This window comes from Mercenaria mercenaria, chromosome 4, assembly GCF_021730395.1.
Source record: "Mercenaria mercenaria strain notata chromosome 4, MADL_Memer_1, whole genome shotgun sequence".
NCBI lineage: Eukaryota > Metazoa > Mollusca > Bivalvia > Venerida > Veneridae > Mercenaria > Mercenaria mercenaria.
Window position 1 is genome coordinate 13,741,250 of NC_069364.1, and position 11,015 is coordinate 13,752,264.

General features: G+C 34.5%; 1 protein-coding gene across 1 annotated transcript in view; it reads right to left on the minus strand.

The window, feature by feature from the left end:
• The window catches only part of LOC123551044 (activating signal cointegrator 1 complex subunit 3-like), a 256,055-nt gene that overhangs the window by 173,906 nt on the left and 71,134 nt on the right, over positions 1–11,015 (minus strand). The window lies entirely within an intron of this gene.

Sequence of the window (11,015 nt, forward strand, 5' to 3'; positions counted from 1 at the left end):
GATCATGATATGTGTGTAACAATAATCCTTGTAGTGTTGATCACAATCAAATTCATTCACAAAATTTAGAAGACATGCTTCAAAGACTACTGTCATCGATGTGGGTTCAAGCCTCACCCGGGGCGTTAAATTCTTTATGTGAGGAAGGCATCCAGCTAGCCTAGGGAAAGGTTGGTGGTTCTACCCAGGTGCCCGCTCGTGATAAAACAATGCACGGAGGGGGCACCAGGAGTTTTCCTCCACCATTAAAGCTGAAAAGTCGCCAAATGACCTATCATGTGCGGTGCGACTTTAAATCCAACAACAACAAAAAAGTAATAGTACAAAAAAAAAAAAAACATCCAACGAGACACCCTTCTTTTGGATCCGCCCTTTCTATTTCTCTTTCTTCCTGTTATACAATTTTGATTAGGTGTGTTTTCATATTAATTTAAATATAATTTGGTCCAAATACGGTTAAAAATACATTATGAAATCACGTGAGCTTCCATAATTCTCTAAATTCTGCAGACGAAATGTTCGATTCGCTAGTATTTCACCAACACATGGATGCCCTCTGTTCTATCAGTAAAATCTGGAGTAAATGCATCCTGTTTTTTCAATGAATTTTTTATTTCAATATAATATATTTTAATTGTCTATCCGTTACAAATAAACAATGATAAGTCACTAAAAACTTATTAATAATATCATAATAACATTTACTTTTTTTTGGGGGGGGGGGGGGGGGGGGGGGGGGCCGTTATATGTAATTCAACTGACAGTTTTAATTGTAGATCTTAATCTGCCAAAGATTGTTTGTATTGAACTTTTAAACCCATCATTAATGTCCATAAAATCACGGAAAACGGGCCATTGCATTGCTATAAAAATACCATTTCATCGCCAACAACTTTCCGACGAAACAAAACACCAACGGGATTTTAAATTATATATATAAGTCTTTTTTCTGTTTTTTTTACATGTAAATTTATTATTTACAAACAAAGTGAACTTGAAGTATAAAAACAGTTTTACACTTGTATAAATTGTTATTAAGCTCTATAGTTGTGAACGTGAATCTCATGATGCATAAATCTTATAGCAGAAGTTGAACATTTTGTAGGGCGGGGGTCAGTTTCGCATTTTGGTCGGAGTACGTTTTCGAATAAAATAGGGAGTATTCATATTTAAAGGTGGCTCCATACCTTAGACCAAAAAAAAAGTCAAATATTAACGTAAATATTCAAAATTTGCCCTGAATGTAGATTGAAACTATATTTTTCAAAAATGCAATACATATTTTGCACAGGTCCTGTCTAATGTGTTCTGTGTACGCCCCCTAGCGGTACTGCTTTTATAACGGAAAAAGTTAGTTATTCCGCCATTATTTAGGGGGAAATGACCGAATTTATTTTTCCCGCCTGTTTACAGTTTTTTTTTTCATATTGCAAGCGGCTAAATACTCAAGAAAAATTTTAAGCTATATCTAAGCAATTATTGAAGGAAACCCGTTGCATTCGGAGAGGCAAAATAAGTACTAAAAACTGCACCGAATTCGCGTATTTCGTCTTTTATCATTTGTTTGGCGCGGTGAAAGTTTTTAATTGTGGCATTACATTTTTTAAGGTATATTATTAGATAAATAAGTAAAAAATATATGTGTTCACGGTAGGGGTTTTCGCAAAAATACTTCGAAATTGCCATACGCAAATAAAATACGGCGTTTGACGGGCAGCGAAAACGCAACGTCATGACGTGACAGTGTATTTCTATACTCATTCTTAGGTGAAATGCGCCAAAGTTGAAGTTAGAGGTTTCGCTTTCAGTTTTATTGTTTTCCGTTTCGACATTTTATTTAATGTAAATTCAGCATTTTCCCTCATATAATGCAGTAGGTAAGAGCGTTGGTCTACGGACCGCTGGGTCGCGAGTTCGATCCTCGGGCGGGGCGTATGTTCTCCGTGACTATTTGAAAAAACGACATTGTGTCTGACATCATTAGTCCTCCCCCTCTGATAATTCTGTGGGGAATTTGGCAGTTACTTGCGGAGAACAGGTTTGTACTGGTACAGAATCCAGGAACACTGGTTAGGTTAACGCCCGCTGTTACATGACATAAAAAACTGTTGAAAAGGGCGTTAAACCCAAAACAAACAAAACAAAAATCTTTCCTCTGAATATTGATGGATGGATGGATGAATGACCGTTCCATCTCGTCCGACTCCCGTTACCTCAGGCAAGATTTTAGCCCCGGCCTTCTACACGGAGTCGGGAAAAATCGATTCGAGCATATATTTATTTACACAATAATTACTCGTATGCAGGAATCCTTAGTTCTATCAACATCATAAATAAACGGCTTAAATATAAATGCCTTTAAAGTACATGTCCCTTATTTATTTAAAAATTTATCTGGGCCTAATGTGAAACTGATCAATGTCCCCAAAGTTGTTTGTATCATTATTATAAGTACGCACGCACGCAGTACGCATGCACGCACATCCAAATGTCATACATTTTCACTATTTTGTTTCTACTTCTCCATCCTTGAAGATTAATTGCCTTTTGGGCCCTTGACCGGTTAATTACCCGCTCAGCGCAAATGTTCACTTATTTTAACGGCATAATTTTTGTTTAAATGTCAAGTTATTTTTTCTTTTTTGTTGAAATTTATACTACAGCGCAAATCAATTTGAAATAAATCATAACTTCTATGATTTCCATAGTCATCATAGTATCTTTTCCCATGAAAAAAGAGAGGTTTCGCTTTCAATATTGTTTCGAATTTCATATACGCGTGAGCGTATCCTTTTTAAATTTCCCGATAAGTGTACTGCTAAATTTTTGGGAAAAATTGTTACATTCTGAAATGTGACACATCAGACGCTTAGGAAAAAAAAAAAAAAAAAAAACATTACACGTACTCATCCAGTACTAATACGAAAACAGGGGTTGCAAGTTAAGACCGCCGGTTCTTGAGTTACCCATACATATAATGGCAACATAGAAATACACATGTTTAGCATTCAATCGTGTTAAGTTACAGCGAGTCTCAGTCACAACCGCGTTTTCTTTCATTTCCCACAACTGTCTATGTTCTCTGCAGGTTAATAACCACAATGAATACCTACATACCATACCTGCGCACGTGCACAAATATTATACCATACCTACGCTCGTGCACTGTATCAACCATACCTGAGCACGTGAAAGAATGTTAGATGAGTTTAAACTGTAACGTTTATTAATGCCAAGTTTTGGGACCTGACACTCAAGAATATTCCTTTATATTTTCTGTAAATTAATTCCGGGTCTGTAGTTAAATAGCGATATAAAAAATTGCGTATATATTTCTTCATAATTTTCACAATATCACATGTGCAAATAGCCGTGCCGACAAAACGTTTAGCTGCTGGACTGCTTTTTTGGTTAAAACTCCAACGTACGACCTTTTTCCCCCCAAAATTTTATCTGTAGAAATATTGCCATATTTATCTGATCAAACCTTATGGTCTATAAACTTTATGGAAAATGTTGAATAATACATATTTAAAAGTATCCCAGATAAAAAGCCCAAAGTATTTCTCACCAGCGTTTCCTGAAAATGAATATTAGATATACAGGAGAAAACAATCAGATTTCGTGAAATATGTCACACAGATATTGTAAGAGTAAAAGTAACATCAATAACAACTTTAAATTTAAAAAAAATGGTCTGGGGTTTGATTTTGAACTCGTGGTATCGTGCGTGGCAGTCAGACAGCTCCCCACTATGCCACCGTGCAATTGGTTATTTATTATAATATTGGTTTTTTCAGGATACAAATTTTTCGTAAAATAATGGAAACCCCCGAAAATGCTGGTGAAGAAAAATGAGTGTCAGATCAATATTTTCGTAAAATAGACAATACCTGCGTCAAGTAGAATTTACACATGTATACTTCTTTTTTAAATATTGTATATTTTGCCTTGGATTACGATCGTCATGTTTTCATCTACAAGATACTTTTCACGGCTCAGTACTTAACAGGGAGGAGTAGTAGAGAAGATAATCATTTATTATTGTTGTTAGATGATGATGATGATGGTGATGATGTTATGATGGATAACGACCACGACGAAACCGTAAATGCGGAGTCATAAACTAAGTTTATCATGAAAAATGTTTTATAAACATGCAACCGAAGTGTGAAGTTGTGCATTAAAAGATAAAAGAAAAACTCCCCAAAAAACAATAAATGCAATTTACAATTGGCAAATTAGCAGAACTTTCATCAACCTTTTTAATATCATTTTACGTATTTCAATTTACCGCTGAAGTTAATGTATAGGTCCATACTTCGAGAAAAAGTTCGGGAAAGTCATCAAATCTTAGAAAGAATGCATTGTTTTACATGAACATTTAACAGCGTATAAAACATTCATATTACTCTACAAAAGCATTGTCAATTTACTTATATATGTATTGAATTCTGGAAAGGGGCTGCATGAAGGGGCCACACTTCCGGACAGTCCAGCGGTTTTAAAAACTCGCCATTTTATGAAAGCTGTTACATGTTTTCGTTTTGCAACATCGTGCGAGTGTTTAAACTTTACACAACCAGGTAAAAATCGGTTTTGACAATTTTTACATTTATTTCTTTACAAATGGTATTTTTATTTAAAAGGGGGACAACCATTACACATATTTTAAGTATCCAACTCTGTGGGAAAAACCCGTTTAAAAATGTAAATTTGGGAAAATAAGTTGTTTGTCAGATGTTTTCATTTACTTAAAAATCTGTTGTTTTGTGATATACTGCTAAACCTTAAACTAATTCCAACTAGTTTTTTTTTTTGACTGGGGGATTTTAAAGACTTATAAAAAATAAATAAATAAATAAACAACAAATTAAAATGACACTGTGTAAGACGGTTACTTACCGTTTAGATCGGTGTTCATGAAATTGAAAATACCCGCGCTCGTGCGGTAACAAACCCCGAGCGTTACGCGCTCTCGGTGTCCCCGATTCGCAACGAGCGCGGATATTTTCATTTCATGAACTAGTAACCTACACTTTTTCTTTTTTCTCACGGCTTAGCTCAATAGAAGGAGCGCAGAATCTATGAATTATAAGTTTCGTCCGTCCTCCACTTTTGATTTATGTGGTAAAGTTGGAGTTACTTTAGAATTTCAGAAAATTTAGAACAAACTGTAATACAGAAAATAGCGCTAATCCCAAAAACAAACAAAAAGTCGAATATTTAACTGTTTTAGCTGAGTGATTACTGTATTTGAGATGTTTGGTAGGTTTTCTAATGTTAGGAAAATATTATATATGGAATATGATTCTATTAATGTATCTATGAATTCAAGGATAAACTTTCTCTACAACACATCCCCGGAGGCTAAAACCTCTTTGAAAGGACAGTGTTTCTTTCTAGTCAAATTGCTAAACAATGACCTTTTCAGAGCAACTGCTTCCGTACACAATTATACTCTTTTAGCCCGCGGTTATTCACAGAAGACGCAAATATATTCAAAATCGGGGTGTCCCACTACTCTTCAAACACATCAGTACTTTTTTCCGAGTTATGTGTTATGTTTAAAGGTGGATATTTCTCATTTTCACCTCTTTTTACTTTTTTTCGTACTGTGCTCAGGCTGGCTAGGTTTGTATACCCAGTGTTATGTTTCTGAATATTATTTGCCTGTCTTTTTCTTATTTTAAATTTTTTTAATGTTTACGATGTAATGCGCATCAATACATGAGTTTCATGTATTATCATTAATTTGCGAGATAAATCATTTCAGTCTTAACGGTGATGAAATCATTGAACAGTTTTAATGGACTTTTTGATTAAATTCTACTTAAAACTTGTAAGTTAAAATAAGTTTGTCTTGATCACTAGGGCATAAGAAACATTGAATTACAATATCATTTGTTAGGTTTTGGGCTGTATAGTAATGAAATTTAATGCAACGGTAATAGAGTGTTGATATTGTTGCATGTGTGTTCATATGTTGGTAGTGTGAAATGATATTGCTGAAAGTGTTTAAAAGAGTTGTACATCCAATATGTTTTCGCTGTATGCAACTTAGCGTACTAGATCTATATCCGTATGGAAAAAAAAAAAAAAAAAAAAAAAAATTAAAAAAATCATTATTTTTTATTTATGACAATCAACTGCAATAAAAATTGTAATTTCTGAAAGTTTGAGGCGAATTATCCCGTATCGTAGACATCGTGTCCAAGAATATAACGTCTTTTCTTTTTGAAGAAGAAGAAGTAGAAAAGAAATACTACCATACTTTGGTCTTATGATACCGTAGTTTGGGGTCAGTTTACGATACTTTAAATAAACTTTCTTTGGAAGTAATCAAAAAAGAGAAAAAAACGAGTTTCATCGGTCCGCATTCAAATCCTTAACTATCGCTTTCGAATCGTGTTTTCGTGCTGTCACATCGTGTAATTGCGCTTCCCCATTGCGTTTTCGTGCTGTCGGCTTGTTTTTCCCAAGTGTCGCCTCAACACTGTTATTTTATTTTTGTCCTTAATTTTTACCAAACTCGGCGTGCCGTTTGATAAGGGTTCGGGCTTGGGAATCATAAGATTTAATGTTTGAACCCCGCTCGGAAGACATCCATGATGAATTTGGTCGGAAGCAAAGGAAACGATTCAATAACAATTATTAACATTCTTCCTATTCTTTACATTCAAAAGATTGAATTTGTATGAACAGCAAAATGAAAGGCGCGAAAGTACATAACACCGGAAAAGACCGGACCCTAAAATTTTCTACATGTCCTAAAACACCCCAAAGGCTTTAATATATATGATAATGGTGTTGTGCGCTCGAGATAAGATGTCGTGCGCAAAAAGATAAAATGTCTTGCGACCGAGATCAGATATCTTACGCACGAGATTATAATATTATGTCAAGTGCTCGAGATAAGATGTCTTACGCTTGATATAACACGTATTGCGCACAAGATAAGACGTCGTGCGCACGAGACAAGATGTCGAGCGCTCGAGATAACATTTTGAGCGTCCGAGATACATGTCGTGCGCACGCGATAAAATGTCGAGCACCGAGATAAGATGTCGAGCGCTAAAGATCAGATGTATGCTCTCGGGATAAAAAGTCGTGGGGCCACAAAATAAAATGTCGTGCGATAAGATGTCGAGCTCGAGATACGATGTCGTGCGCACGAAATAATTTAATCGAAAAAAAAAATAATGTACATGTATATCCTAAACATGCCACCGTAATTTTCTTTCTTTTGGAAAAATGTTAATATAACTTTTTTTTCAATTCAAAGTTAGTTATTCAAAACCTAATGGCAAAAGAAAATACATCTTAAGTAAAAGTGTTGAAAATACAAACTCGTACCTATTTTTTTCATAGTATTTTTTTTCTGTTTGTGTGTGTTTATCTATTGTATACAAAGAAAGCTGTTAGTACAATATCATAATTTCTGCTCTACCAGAACATTCTTGTTTAAGAATTCTTTTAAATTCTGTTAAATGCATACATTACACTTACATAGTTAAAGCTGAGAACAAAAACCATTCTTCATTACCCGATACTAGGTATTATTAAATTCTATTCACGGTTGTTTTTATTTTGATTAACAAGTTTATTGTTTTTCCCTGCAGCCTTATCTTATTCACGGCACCAATTTCAGGTTATTGAGTTTGTGGTCTGCTTGCCAGCATGCAGGTCAAAAAAAGTAATAAATCACTTGGTATATGATAATCTTAGACCAGACATGGATCTACTGCACTCAGAGTAAGCACATAATTATGGGGCTATAATAAGATACATGTATTAATAAAAGTGACTTCTACCAATTTATGCGGATCTTTTTCTATTCAATTACTATAACCTGATATTTTTAAAATAGAGAAAAGCGGAAATCTCATAGGTCATTCAACACAACAAAAACGAAAATGTTGCAGGCATGGTTTTGCTGCTCTTTTTCTATTCAATTACTATAACGTGATATTTTTAAAATAGAGAAAAGCGGAATCTCATAGGTCATTCAACACAGTCATTTTTTTATCCATTACTCATTTTATGTTATTAACTAATACACAAAGTCACAAAGTGATATTAAAAAAAAAAAAAACAACAACAATGCATAGCCGTATCAGTTTTCCTTTTATATTTAAACCAGTTTAAAATACAATAAAAGGACTTATGTATATCACATAGCAGAATAATTTGATATTAAATATGAAACATCTTTAAATACGATTCTAGTCTAAATTTTAATTGGATATAATATTAAGATATCCTAAATTTATTTTCCGATATCTATATACATTTTTATATGAGTAAATTATTTAAACAGATCCAGATCTCAAAATGTGCGTTATTATAGATAATGGCATTCACATATACTTAATTAGATTAATGGATACTTATAAGGTGAACATCCATGCTGTTAGCTCAAGCAATTGATTTTACACTTAAATAGATAAATGCAAAAATATTCTTATGTGCGATATTGGCGTGTTTTTTGAAACGCACGTAAGTGCAGAGTAATTCCATTCAAACATTTACACTAGGATCCTTAAAGAAAAGCGGTCCCGACAACGGCAAAGTTTTTCTTATTGACGTCTGAGTTTTAAATCAGGTGCTTGAAGTCATTTAAATAAAAAGTCGTTGTGTTGAATATTTATATGCGCCAATATTGTAAATTTTGTATAAATTTTTGAACAAATTTGTCATTTTATATAGAATTGCATGTGTACATAGTATGTATTGAAAAGATTATAACTTTTGTATCCAGAGTTCTGCATCCGAAATAGTCGCGACTCTAGGCGAAAGATCCAATGTGTACCTTTTATTATTGTAATGTGTATGTATAAAAGAATACATGATTTGAAAATTTTCGATTTAAAAATTCGCACTTCCTCCTTAAGTCGCGCAATATATCCGCTGCAGAAAAAGTTTCATATTTCTTCATACAAAACTTAAATTTAATTTATAAAAAAACTAGTAAAATCATCTGTAGGATTTTGTGTAGTTCAATATATTTTATATCCATAAAAGGATTAAAAAATAAAAAAGTTTTAAAAAAACTTACTGGTTATGTGACAAGACCCCAATGAACGAAATGGAACGGATACACGTGCAGGTGATCGGAAGTACTTAGCCGGATGTTGATCAGATGATAAGTGTCATCCACAAACGAATGTAAATAATTTTCGAACATGTCTCACAGATGTACTATTTCTCCAGTTCAATACTGCTGGGAAAAATGTTATATAGATATGAAATGAGATGTGTCACAAAATGATTTTCTATAATATTGTGGTAACAATTAACGGATGGCCTTATTATTCAGATTTACATAATCCTCTCGTACCATGGAATCCTGAATTAATGCTGGGAAAGAGATATTTTCAGGAAATTGTACCCTTTTGCATAGAAGAACGATCAGAAAATCATTTACATCAAGACATTTAGCAATATGATCGAATTCTGCGTGTTACCGCTTATACATGTAGATTTATTCAGAAATGTAAGGCATACAGAGAACCTATAGTTACACGATTGCAAGGCAGTCACATTCAACGACGAGATACAGCTGATGAAGAAAAACAAAGCGAAAACCAAATTATAAAACAGCTAACGCTATTTTCCCTTTAGATACGTAAATGTTCGATGTGACAGCACATTCACAATGCACACGTGCGTGAGTCACAAAAAATTTCCCCCATCTATATATATAATTTAGTATATTTTCCACTAGATTTCTTGATGAATAGTGTGCCTGTATATATATATATAATATATATATTATATATATTTTTATATATTTTATATATATATCAAAACACCTCCAAAAAGAGGCTATTCCTCAGACTGCGTTCTCGCTGCTACCGAAAAGCCTTGCATTCTCAAAGGGAAGAACGCTACAATACAAACACAAAACAATGAATCAAGCAAACGCACACCTTTTGTGGTCACGTACCATCCAAATCTGCCAAACATACGTGCAACTGTAGACAGACACTGGCCTACAATTGAGTCATCACAGCGGCTCAGTCGTATGTTCCCTGAGAAACCCCTCATCGCATACAGAAGGCCTAAAAGTCTGCGAGACATTCTAGTTCGGGCCAAAGTCAAGTCGGCTACAGACACAACCAGTTCAGGCCAGTCAGGTCCTTGTGGTGCCCCAAGATGCCAAACATGCACTACCATGCCAAACACCAGCACATTCCTTTCCTCCAATGGAAGCAAATCTTCTGTTAAAGGAGTGGCTAATTGCAAAACAGAAAATGCCATATACCTTATGACATGCAGGAAGTGCAACAAAAAATATGTCGGGGAAACAAAACAGACGCTAGCAAAGCGAATGAATCTCCACAGATCTGACTGGAAAACACGCAAATTCAATCGGTCGCCGGTAGCTGAACATTTTAACATGGAGGGTCACACCTTTGCGGATATCCTACTGTGTTGCATTGAATTCAATGACAGATGGACGGATAAGCAAAGAAAGGAAAGAGAAACCTACTGGATCCGCCGTCTCAACACCTTACAACCTATAGGCATCAATAAGGGAGACTAGATTAGCCTGCTGAAGCATTATTTCCCCCACTGAGATTAAAAACACAGATACTAGTAGTTCATTTTAGCAGATATTAAATCACTTCAGGCAATCGGACATAGTTTTTAATTAACATCGACCACAACATAGATTTTCTTTTTCCGCTACCTTCTCTGTTGAAAACGGCGTTAAACACAAAACCAATGAACGAAATCCTCAGGAAAAATACAGGGAACCAGTCAAAAACGCTATATTTTTATAAAACCGCTATTTTTATTTATCACTCATTCTGTTGATCGATATGTTCATTGAGCATTTATATATCGAACTATACAGGCGGTATTTACGCCGTTGCTGTGTTGTTTTGATTTATGCTACCCTTGAAAAAGGCTTTTTTAAAAAGCCGAAAGCGCTCGGGTTTATAATTAAACTTTTGACACTGTTTGAACATATATTTTTTCTCATACTCTCTCTCTCTCTCTCTCTC